Source organism: Nicotiana tomentosiformis, chromosome 1 (genome assembly GCF_000390325.3).
Source record: "Nicotiana tomentosiformis chromosome 1, ASM39032v3, whole genome shotgun sequence".
NCBI lineage: Eukaryota > Viridiplantae > Streptophyta > Magnoliopsida > Solanales > Solanaceae > Nicotiana > Nicotiana tomentosiformis.
In genome coordinates this window covers 119,759,759-119,773,809 of record NC_090812.1, presented here as the reverse complement: position 1 = coordinate 119,773,809, position 14,051 = coordinate 119,759,759, and positions in this window count along the sequence as shown.

Here is a 14,051-nt window from a genome sequence, read left to right as displayed (position 1 = left end):
TAAATTATGCTTATTAACGTTTAAAAGCCAATAATATAGCTAAGCCTCGAGAAGGTGAAAGATATTATGAGAGATTATTACTGAACCATATTGGAGGACTATTTTCATTGAAAGATTTACTCACGGTTAATGGAAACAAATGTGAATCATTTAAAGAATATGCAAAAGAAAGAGGTTTACTAGAATCAAATAATAGCATTTCTGAATGTTTACGTGAGGATGTTTTCTTCAAATGCCATCAACTCTTCAAAATTTATTTGCAACACTTTTAGTTCATTGCAATCCTACAAATATTAGAAATCTATGGGAAACATATTACGATGATATGTCAGAAGACTTTCGTAGAATGCATGACAATTCACCAGATACTCAACTCTAATATACACTAAAAAGTATTAATTTATATCCGGAGAGTATGGGAAAAAGTATTGAAAAGTATGATTTACCAAAAATCAATCAACAGTCACGCGAAAATGTTACTTCAGAATGCAGAGAAATAATTGAAGAAATATCTATGAGGGTACCCGCGAAAGATTATAAGGCACAATCAAATTTGAACCATGAATAAGCACAAGCTTTCAAAACTATTTTACATAGCGTAGACTCTGGAACAACAAGATTATTTTTTGTAGATGGACCTGGGGGAACTGGCAAAACATTCTTATATCATGCATTACTAGCAAATGTTAGATCAAGAGGTATGATAATTTTGGCAACTGCAACCAGTGGTGTAGCAGCAACAATATTACCAGGAGGTCGTACAGCTCACTCTAGATTTGACATACCTCTTCAAACAAATGATACAACTATGACAAAAATGTCAAAACAAAGCGATGCTGCTAAGTTAATAAGACAAGCAAAAATAATAATATGGGATGAAGCATTCACGGTAAATCGTCACACAATTGAAACAGTTGACAGGAGCTTTCACGATATAATGGATGCCAATGTACCTTTTGGTGGAAAAGTACTGGTCTTTGGAGGCAATTTCCGACAAGTATTGCCAGTTGTTCCTAAATCTACAAAGAGTAGAGACGGTTAACACAAGTTTAGTGAAATCATATATGTGGCCTTTAATGGAAAAGATACATTTCACAACAAGAATGAGAGAAAGAGCAAAACCAAATTTCAGTAATTTCTTACTTCGTGTTGATAACGGGAAGCGCAAATAGTAAAGGATAATTTGATACTTCTTGTGGAAGAAATGGTTATCAAGCACAATAGTGATGGTAAAGAAGAGGAATGCTTGATAAGATAAACATTATCATCACTACATCACAATGCCAGTTCTACACAGTTTATAACAAAACAACCAAAACGGATGGAAGCAACATACGCGAGGAATATCGTCTATAAGGAAGTATTAGGTGAGATAAATTTAATTACAACTTTTTAACCTCAAATTTATAAAAAAAAAATATGAAAATCACATGTATCTAATTACATTTTATTGTTCATCTTTATTGGTTCAGACGGATAATTCAATTGACGATGAGCCCCATTGATCACTCAAAAAAAATCTATAATACATTCTTTCATGTATACATACTTGCTAAAAATTTTATTTTAATAATTTTAATATTACTTTATAATAATGTGTACTAATGAACTCGATACACACGTGTCGAGAAACTAGTGTTAGTAATAAAAAAAACATTTAAACAAAGGCGTAACGAATTGTAATTATAATACTGACTATACGTGACAGCCTCTGCCCTTTACGCCTTTGTTTAAATATTTTTGGTATTATAAGTGTTTCTGTCGCTACACTACTTGGCGGAATACCGGTACAAATTTCATCATCTTCAATTTATAAATTTATAGAAGTTCAAAGAATTATAATGGTATTCTCACCACAAACATTGTTGTTATCGCAATGATATTGACATGTCAAATTCAAAAATCAGTAGACGCCATGTTATATGCCATTTGAATTTCAAATTCAATTTCAGGACATTATATACAATGCTTGAATATTTATATTTTTTCTGTTCCGATGAATGCTGGTTTCTTTGTTGGGTTGAACATTTAATACATAGTCGAAAAGCATACTCTCTAACAAACTCTATCTCCATTCTTCTAGCCATCACAGTATCAATTAAATTTTGGTTTATCTTCCTTGAAATTTGATTGCTCCAATAGATGATTAATCACACCCAACTATATTTTATAAAACGGACTAAGCGGTCCCAGCAAAAATAATCCGGTTCAAGAGTTCGAAGTCGAATCCCACAGAGAACTAACCTATTTACTACAACTTTCCAGTATCACTAATAATAAGCTCAGACAACTTTCAGAGTTCAAGATTTAATTTGTGAATTAATAGAAATTATTTAACTAAGGAAAAATGACAATAAACACTATCAATTAGAAAGATTGAGGTTGAATTCAAGGAAGGGTTTATGATTTATCCAATTGTCGGATTAATTCCTGACACGCGATCAATTACGATAATTTACTAGAAGTATTCTCTCGAACTACTCTAGTTGATAATTCATACAACTCATAAATATCACGCCAAAGTTTTGTTATCTCTAATCACGCTTTTAAATTCGAATAATTAATCTCTTAACTTACTCCAAAGTGACGTTGTTCAACAACAATCTAATCAAGTGTTATTTCTCAAGCAACACAAGATAACTAGACACGATTAATCAAGAGCCTTTAAATTACCACAAGAAAAATATAGTTGAACAATTAAAGAGTAATAACGACTCAATTATATCAAATCACAATCAAGACTTTATCCAACAATTGGTTCCATCAATCCTAGATGACATGTTTAGATACTCATACTTGTGTAAATAATCATAGTAATATCTGAAAGCATTAAACTACAAATTAAAGGAAAGCGAAGAGAAAAAACTCGAGTGATTCGTGCTTCCAAAGTAATCTGTAGTCTCTTGCCTCTCTAATGATGTCTAACCCATCAAAAACTAACTTTAAGAGGTATTTATAGGGTAGGGGCAGAAATCTACATGTCCAAAACTAGTGAAGAATTAAAATTTGCTCGGATGGCATCGTCGGTGCGAGGCACTGTCTGGGGCACTATTATTTCGACGTGAGGCACTATCTATGGCGCCATTGTTTCTGCACGAGGCACTATCTGGGGCGCCAATGACAATGCCCTGGACAATGCCTTGCACTGTCTATGGCCATGACTTTTCATTGCCTTGCACGTCTTCTTTTATTGCTCTATTTTGTAGCTCTGAGGTACCATTTTATGCCGCTTTTCTCCAATTCATGTCCAAGCATTCCTACACGTAAAATAAGCTATATTAAGCGCAATTGTCGCACAAATTAGCATCCAAACAATAAGCAAGTAGGGTAAATAACGTCAAAAATATATGAAATTATCGCACGACATCAACACCCCACACTTAAATGTTGCTCTACCTCGAGTCAACCAACTAAACACTTCCTCCTCAAGGACCCAACAACCCACACATTCACAACACACTACACCTATGACCATGGTTGATAGCAACAATTAAGTTCTAGGATATGTAGTCAAAATACACTTCTCGTACTTATACCCAATTTCAAAATGTCAAACATAGGAACAACATGGTTATAACAATCTTAGCCTCGATAGCTAACTCAATGTCACAATGCACCCGTTGCTTGAATACTTAATCTAATAGAGAAGTCTAATAATGTTACCTATCCTTTGTGAAACCATGTGCCCTCAAAATAAAACAAAAGAGTAAGCAGTCCACACATCCAAATCACATGATCGAAAATAATTTAAGGACTCACACACATGAAGAAAAAGCAATGACTCTCTCAAAGAAGTCACATGCACGCAAAAGATACCATAAGCTTGCCTATTATATAAACCTCTACTAATGTAGGCCCGCTCGGTCCGAAATCAACTAGGACTTTATTATGGTTGTAATATGGACTATGGGTAGGATATATTTAGGATATAATGGCTAACCCTCCTAAGCACTTTAACACATCAAGTATTCAATTTTAAGTGCAACTACTTCAATCCACTTCAATCATCACAAGATAGCTCACACCAAAATATTTTTCCTTCTTCTTTACACACTACTTCATATCACATCCACTAGCAAAAATAAGAAACCTTTATTTATTCAATTATTCTTCTCTCTTTTTTTTGTCTTTCTTTCTTTTTTTTTCTTTTTTTTTCTTTTGTATTTTTGCCTTGCCGCTAGTGGATTTTATTTAAAGCATAAGTGCACATTGCTTCCTTCTATTGGTTTCACTCAAAAGCTACCCCAAGTTTCCTCATTAATTCTTTCTAGCACTCTCCTTACAATTCAAGTGTTTTACGAGGTCTAAAGATCAAAATGATTCAATTAAGAATAAAAGGGGATAGGCTTGTAATGCGGGTGCCAAAAGAACCATCAAAACTCTAATTCGACGTCAAATACTAAAAAGTCAAACTTAGTCAACTTTTCCAACTTTAAAACTTCAATCATGAAATTCATTCTTCCAAATCAATTCTGAATAACCTAAAAACCAAAACCGATGATTCATACAAGTCATAATACATCATATGATGCTGCTCAAAACTTCAAATAGCTGAACGGAATGCAAATGCTCAAAACGACCGATCGGGTCGTTACAATCACGGATCTGCCCGGCGTGGTCATAGGCATAACAATACAATCCGCCCGGTATGGTCACAGACATAACAACATAATCCGCTCGACGTGGTCACAAAGCAATACAATTTGCCCGACGTGGTCACATGCATAACAACACAATCTGCCCAGCGTGGTCACATGTATCTAGTACAAATCATATCACAGAGAAGCAACTATACAAGAATACATGTGCATGATCAATAAAAATTAGATTGCATACTCCTGGACTGGTATAAATAACATGCTAAGGTGTATGCATGTACAAAGTGTTCTATCATAGCTCAAATCGAAAATTTTATTATGGATATAGCAATTATCAAGTTCATTCAGGGGATTGTCACACCTCCTTTTTCCCGAAGAGATAGGGAATAAGGGAGTTTTTCCAATTTAAGTGACATATTTCGAAATGGGTTTATTTATTTATTCAGAGTCACCACTTGAAATAATTTTATGGTGTCCCAAGTCACCAATTTATTTTAAATCCCAAATCGAGAAAATTTTACTCTGTTTTAAAGTCTGCGAAGCCAGAAGACCGGGTAAGGAATTCTGTTAACCCGGGAGAAGGTGTTAGCATTCCCGGGTTCCGTGATTTTAGCACGGTCGCTTTTAATCATACCTGGATTAAATTGTTTAACTACTCATTTTAGAACCCATATACATTTTACCTTTTACTGCTTTTTAATCATGGCGTTTATGAATTTAATCTTTGAAATGGATTACATGTGGGTAAATATGCTTTATTTGGGACGCTAAAATCATATCACGCGAACGTGTACATAATTAGTCACGCTTTATTAATTTAAGATTGTTTAGCCGAAGTTGCGCGAACGCACACCTCGATTTAATTTTGAAAATCATAATTATGTCATGCGAATATGTACACAATCAGTATGATAGATTAAGTCGCGCCTAAAGCATTTTCTATGGACATCTATTTTTAAAATCGTAATCGTGTCACGCGAACGTGTACATAATCACGATAATTTGATTTAATGGTACCTAAAGCATTTCTACAGATGTTCATGAGTCGTTAACTTCTAATACGGTTTTGAGATATATTGAGGTCGTGAGAATTATGGAGCATAATCATGGATAAACTGTACAGAGATCGAGATAAGTCTAAGGTCCATTGATATAGGCATCTTTGGGTTCAAAGTGTCGCTTGAGACATACAAATGTGGGAGGCGACTGTTTCTCTGCTCTTTTAAAATATTGCCTAATTGGACTGAATATTTCTGAAAATCCTTCTTGACAAGCACGCCTCCTCTCCTTCACTTTGGTGAGATTTGCTTAAAATATGTAAGACACCAGGGCATGGGATGGGGTTGGCTAAGTAAGGATGAACATGGTCTTTTAACATATAAATTACACACGCAATTGGGTCTTGATATCGAGCCCACAACGCTAGACCTAATCACAGTAAACCATGATTCTAATTACAATTGTAACCACTAAATTCAATAACAATCATCGTGCTAAATTTAAACCAATTCATTATTGATTCTGTTGTAGCAATATAAGATCTATTACAAATAATCATTCATTGCATTTATAACTATGTTCACATCCTGAACTGGGCAGTTTTCAACATTTATTTAGCTACACTATATAACGCAATATACTCAAATCCAGAATTACATCAAAGTCCTAAAAAAAAGAATTGTACATCTACAGGGACAAGTCGATTTACAGTGACTTCAAACACTTCTGATGGAGTATTTTTGGCTTTGAGTGTTTATAAATTTGACCAATTAATGGCCAAATCCATGAACATCTGCCCTATCTGTTGCAATATAGCCTCTTCTCATTATGAATTATCCTAAAGAATCACTCAAAAACAAAACATTATAGGTGTATTGATCCTTGAACTCATGTTTAATCAAACATTGACCTCACATTAAGATGAATGAACAACTAATAGCAAACCAAACCATCTAATAAGTCAACATAGGTTACATATTCCATTTAAAATGAAACAACAGAATAACATACTCATAAAGTGAAAAACCAAATGGATCAGATCTAGGCATACCAATATCCGAAAATACATAGAAAAGCTTCAAATACATTCATTGACAATCAAACTTTGTTCATATGCCTAAATAAGTATTGCAGTTATGTAGCACATACCTGTAGAAGAAAAGAAGAACAAAAGGGAAAATAAATCTCTGAAACAAACTGGAAGGAGCAGCAGCAAGAAACCAGATAGCAGCAGAACACTAGCAGGAACAAAGAAATAGCAGCAAATGAAGCTAAAGAAAGCCCAACCACAAAGTTTTTCTATTTCATGATGAAGATGTGATTTCAGAAAAATGTAGTCAATTTCTGTGTAAAACCGTCTTTAAAATGAAGAAAAGAGTGCCAATTTTCAGAGTGTATTTTCGTGTCCCTTGTGTGAGTGATATATGGCTTCTTATATAGAGTGTAGGAGTGTGCTTTTATTAGGGAAAAATCATAGGCGTGTGAGGGAATCTGTCAGCTAATTTTAAGGGATAAAGCATCTTTCAAAACTGAAAAATGGACAGCTGCCCAATTCAGATATTTTTTCATATATATATATATATATATATATATATATATATATATATATATATATATATATATTCAGCCCTTTTATCTCTGATTTTAGCCCTTTTAACCCCAAAATCTGATCTAATTTCTGATTTTCAATGCATTTTAGTCCCCTCTAGAAGCTTCCCGAAACAAACAAACTCAGATTCCCTAATTTTTATTTCCAATTAACCCCTTAAGGCAAGGCACTTTATGGGAAAGTGATGCCTTATTGACAGACAAGTCCGTTCTTAGCGAGAATAACCCTTCGATAATTTAAAGTTATTCTAAGGCTATTTTGGGAAAAACGGCGCAAGACTCAACCTAAGCTAGGTCGGTTTACTCTCTTGACCAAAACAAATGGACATAATTTTTATTTATTTATATTTTTTGGAAAATTGGGATCGGTACCGACGAGGTTTGCCTACGTATCTCACATCTGGTGAGAATTAGACTCGCGTAGTTCAGTCATTTTTGACATAACTGGAAAACACATGATATTGGCTAAAAAACAATTTTGGTAGAGTTTCAAGGCATTTTCAAATACCGGGGTTTTCGAACCGGATGAATTTTTTATCCTACCTCACTCTTGGTTTTTCTGTTATTTTTATTTTCTTAACCGGTCAACAAACAAACTGAAACAGATAAATTCACACATAGCAGGTAAGATGCATCAGGATGGTCTTTATTTCGGGTACACCTGTCCTAGACGGACCCAACCCCTGTGTTGAATCCCCTAAGTCAAATGCATGTGATACAAACAAACTTTCCTACTAGGGATCTAGCATAAGGCTATGTTATTCTAGGTTTAAACCTGGGGGTGTGTTCTAGACATGGCTTACCCAAGCGGACAACTTAAGCCGAGGTGGGAGCGACGTACCGGGAGCAGAAAAGTCTACCCGACCTAGTAGCTTATCCATCCTCGTTCTATTTGGTATGACCTCTAACAGAAAAGTGGGCCACACGTACGTGTGCACCATATTTTTAGAAGACTCAGCAAGGAGGTGTAAGAAAATAGTTTAATACAGTTCAAATAATATCAAAGCGGTAAATGAGCGGCAATTAGCACATTAGACCCACAAATACAATAATATCAACAATCAATAAAGCCAAGTAAAAATCACGATAACAAGCTCGAATTCTTGAACCCAGAACCAGAGATTCTGGGTTTGATCCCCAGCAGATTCGCTAGAGCTGTCACACCTCCTTTTTCCCGAGGAGGGGATAAGGGAGTTTTTCCAATTTAAGTGACATATTTCGAAATGGAATTATTTATTTATTCAGAGTCGCCACTTGGAATAATTTTATGGTGTCCCAAGTCACCGGTTTATTTTAAATCCCAAATCGAGAAAACTTAACTCTGTGTTAAAGTCTGCGAAACTAAAAGACCGGGTAAGAAATTCTGTTAATTCGGGAGAAGGTGTTAGGCATTTCCGGGTTCCGTAATTTTAGTACGATCGCTTTTAATCATACCTGGCTTAAATTGTTTAACTACTCATTTTAGAGCCCATGTACATTTTACCTTTAACCGCTTTTTAATCATGGCATTTATGGATGAAACGGATTACATGTGGGTAAATTCGCTTTATTTGGGGCGCTAAAATTATGTCACGCGAACGTATACACAATTAGTCATGCTTTATTAATTTAAGATTATTTGGCCAAAGTTGCGCTAACGCACACCTCGATTTAATTTTGGAAATCGTAATTATGTCACGCGAACGTGTACACAATCACGATAATAGATTAAGTCGCACCTAAAGCATTCTCTATGGACATTCATTTTTAAAATCGTATTCGTGTCACGCGAACGTATACATAATCACGATAATTTGATTAAATGGTACCTAAAATATTTCTACAGATGTTCATGAGTCGTTAACTTCTAATATGGTTTTGAGATATATTGAGGCCGTGAGAATTATGGAGCATAATCATGGATAAACTGTACAGAGATCAAGATAAGTCTAAGGTCCATTGATATAGGCATCTTTGGGTTCAAAGTGCCGCTTGAGACATACAAATGTGGGAGGCGACTGTTTCTCTGCTCTTTTAAAATATTGCCTAATTGGACTGAATATTTCTGAAAATCCTTCTTGACAAGCATGTCTCCTCTCCTTCACTTTGGTGAGATTTGCTTAAAATATGCAAGACACCAGGGCATGGGATGGGGTTGGCTAAGTAAGGATGAACATGGTCTTTTAACATATAAATTACACACGCAATTGGGTCTTGATATCGAGCCCACAATGCTAGACCTAATCACGGTAAACCATGATTCTAATTATAATTGTAACCACTAAATTCAATAACAATCATCATGCTAAATTTAAACCAATTCATTATTGATTCTGTTGTAGCAATATAAGATTTATTACAAATAATCATTCATTGCATTTATAACTATGTTCACATCCTGAACTGGGCAGTTTTCAATATTTATTTAGCTACACTATATGACGCAATATACTCAAATCCAGAATTACATCAAAGTCCTAAAAAAAGAATTGTACATCTACAGGGACAAGTCGATTTACAGTGACTTCAAACACTTCTGATGGAGTATCTTTGGCTTTGAGTGTTTATAAATTTGACCAATTAATGGCCTAATCCATGAACATCTGCCCTATCTGTTGCAATATAGCCTCTTCTCATTATGAATTATCCCAAATAATCACTCAAAAATAAAACATTACAGGTGTATTGATCCTTGAACTCAAGTTTAATCAAACAATGACCTCACATTAAGATGAATGAACAACTAATAGCAAACCAAACCAGCTAATGAGTCAACATAGCTTACATATTCTATTTAAAATGAAACAACAGAATAACATACTCATAAAGGGAAAAACCAAATGGATCAGATCTAGGCACACCAATATCCGAAAATACATAGAAAAGCTTCAAATACATTCATTGACAATCAAACTTTGTTCATATGCATAAATAAGTATTGCAGTTATGTAGCACATACCTGTAGTAGAAAAGAAGAACAAAAGGAAAAATAAATCTCTGAAATAAACTGGAAGGAGCAGCAGCAAGAAACCAGATAGCAGCAGAACACTAGCAGGAACAAAGGAATAGCAGCAGATGAAGCTAAAGAGAACCCAACCATAAAGGTTTTCTATTTCATGATGAAGATGTGATTTCTGAAAAATGTAGTCAATTTCTATGTAAAACCGTCTCTAAAATGAAGAAAAGAGTGCCAATTTTCAGAGTGTATGTTCGTGTCCCTTGTGTGAGTGATATATGGCTTCTTATATAGAGTGTAGGAGTGTCCTTTTGTTAGGGATAACTAGAGGGGTGTGAGGGAATCTGTCAGCTAATTTTACAGGATAAGGCATCTTTCAAAACTAAAAAATGGACAGCTGTCCAATTCAGATATTTTTTCATATATATATATATATATATATATATATATATATATATATATATATATTTCAGGCCTTTTTATCTCTGATTTTAGCCCCTTTAACCCCAAAACCTGATCTAATTTCTGGTTTTCAATGCATTTTAGTCCCCTCTAGAAGCTTCCCCAAACAAACAAACTCAGATTCCCTAATTTTTATTTTCAATTAACCCCTTAAAGTTTCTGTTATTATCCCTTCAACCCCTCTAATTTCTAATTGGCATTCAAGCGTCAAAATTGACCAATTAAGACCAATATCAAAGAACAAACAAAAACAGAAACAAACAAACTAATTAAACCTAGCTAGGTCACTAAATTAAATAAACTTGATTCTATTAGCCTAAAATATGTAATTAACTAATTAATCATGCAATTACTTAGATAATCCTATTTTTTATAATTAACACCTAACTAATGATCCAAACAAAAAAGAAACAAGGAAAAGGAAAAAGAAAAGTATACTGATTTGACCAGAAGTGAGTCGACGATTTGAGACGAACAAGGAACAATGATGGCGATGAAACTTGGCCGGTCAGTGGTGACTCGACCGGAATCCGACGAGTTTTGAAATGAACCAAACTAACATGAATCGATTGCTCGTGTCAAGAGCAATCGACTCATGTAAGTTTGAGCCAAAACATGCTTGAAATTTCCAGAAAAATCATATTTAGGTTTATGATTTTCTTAAATTTAAAATTGCTGAGGTTTGGGTAATTTTTTGGCAAGATTGATGGTAGGATAAGGTTTAATAGGGTGTGTGGAGTGTGTGGTATCAATTTGGGTGGTTTAGGGTGTCGCCGCCGGCCGGTGAGAGTGAGGGGTTTGGGGGTGGCTAGGTTTGAACTTAGAGAGAAGATGAAGGGAATGAGGGTGGTCTCTAGGGTTTAGGGGGGTTCAAACAGTTAAATGGGGATGGGGCAGTCAGTTGCGAATCATTGGATGAAGTGTGATCAACGGCTGGGATTGAGAGGGGTAGAAACTGTGTCGTTTGGTTGGGTGAGGTGTGGACCGGATTGGCCTGGGGTTTGGGCTGGGGTGGAGTGGTAATTTTGGGCCATTGCTTTTGGCCCAATTCGACCCAGACCAAATAAAAATCATTTTTTTTTCTTTTTTAAATTTAATCAATTAAAAGCCTAAATTAAGTCCTAAATCAATCTAATTTATAAAATTAAACTAATTATCTATTTATACTATTTTCATAATTTAATAAATCTTAAATCAATAAAAAAAAGTTATTAATTTAACACTAGGAGCTAAAAATATAAAAATGAACAATATTTTGTTATTTTTCTATGATTTTAAAATGCTAAAAATGCATGAAAAAAAATGCAACTAAATGCAAATAATTACCAAAAATTTTAAAAATAAAAAAATCATAAAATTAATTAATAAAAATCTATTTATTGATTTTGTGGGAGTATTTTTGGTGAGGCAAATACTACATGCTCATAGGGATTAGTCTTTATGTAACCTTAAATATAAATCAAATAGTTCACAATAAGGTTGCAAATATGAGAAACATCACAACATAAAGCATAACAATCAATTCAAGGTATGTAGTAGCCTAAGCACTACCCCAATCATAGATAATTACTCGGTGCTCACACATGGTCTCATACCCCACATATATACGCACCCACAGAATGTAGCTATCACAAATAATTCAGGTAACTAGTGCCTCAACCAAGTTTAGGTAAGATACTTACGTCAAGCAAGCTAAATCACTCCTCTAACAAGTCCTTCCCTCGCGAAGCAACCTCCAGATGATCTGAATCTAGTTAAAATAATTTAATATAATCAATAAAAACCATAAGGACCGAATCCAAATGATAAAGCTAAGATCTTTGACCAAAATCAAAAGTCAACCCCGGACCCGCAACTCACAAGTTCCAAACACCCATTCCGATACGAATCCAACTATATAAAAATCATCTATTTCCAACCATAAATCGACCTTAATTATCAAATCTCACTCTCCTATAACATAGTAAAAAAAAACCAAATCCCACCTTTAATTCATGAAAATTAGGTGTAATAATCAATGGGTAATCAATATCTATCATCAAAATTAAACTTCACTTACCTCTTCAATTAGGATGGAAAGCACTCCAAACATTGCCTTAGACCAAGCTCCACCAATCCTAAAATGAGAAAACACTCAAACCCTCGATATTATAGAGTCTGCTAGCAAAATCGAACTTGCGGCTAACTCAGTCGCAGCTACGACGCTCAAACTATATAAGTTCCAAACTCACAAGTTTCAAACACCCATTCCGATACTAATCCAACTATATAAAAATCATCCATTTCCAATCATAAATCGACTCTCAAATCATCAAATCTCACTCTCCTATAACATAGTAAAATAAAAATAAATTCCACCTTTAATTCATGAAAATTAGATGTAATAATCAATGGGTAATCAATATCTATCATCAAAATTAAACTTCACTTACCTCTTCAATTAGGATGGAAAGCACTCCAAAAATTACCTTAGACCAAGCTCCACAAATCCTAAAATGAGAAAATACTCAAACCCCGCTAGCAAAATCGAACTTACGGCTAACTTAGTCGCAGCTACGAAGCCGCACCTGCGAAAATTCATAAATTCCCCCACCATGCGCACTTACGATCCTTCGTCCGCATCTGCAGGATTGTTTCTGTGATCCAAATTCGGCATTTGCGAACCTAGCTCAATGCACATCCTTCCGCTTCTGCAGATCCTGCTTCGCATCTGTGAGTTCTCTTTTGCGGGCTCTTTTCGCACCTCGCAAGTGCTTCTCTGCACATCCGTCCGCATCTGTGGACTTCCTCTACCAGCCCCACCCTTTTCTTGTGCGATCAAACGACCACAATTATGGCTCCGCATATCCGGCCAGACCCTCCGCGGGTGCGAATACACCATGTTCAGTAGCACTTTAGCCATGTAACACAATATTCAAACAAGCCGAAACCAATCAGAAACACACTCGAGGCCCCCGAGACCCCGTCTAACCATACAAACAAATCTTGAAACATAACACGAACCTACTCGAAGCGTTAAATCCCATAAAAGATATCAAAACCACGATTCACACCCCAATTCAAGCCTAAGAAAACTAATGAAGTTTTCAATTTCAAAACTTACGTCGAACAAGCCTAAATAATTCGGAATGACCTCAAATTTTGCATTCAAGTCCCAAATGACATAACAAACCTATTCCAACCAGAGGCGGACCCAGGATTTGAGTATGACGAGGGCACCATTGTCATTACAGTGAATTATCCAAAACTTTATTAGCCAATAAAAGAATACATATAAACTCTAGGGTAGACCATTAAATAAGCAGCATAATCCAGTATATAATATAAACTTGCTAAGCAAAAAACTAAAATAAAGTAAGAGGAGCTTACGCTTTGATTTCATCAGACTCCCCAATTGACATGCAAACACAAATTTTAAAATAAGCATTCCAATAAAAAAAATTCATGCA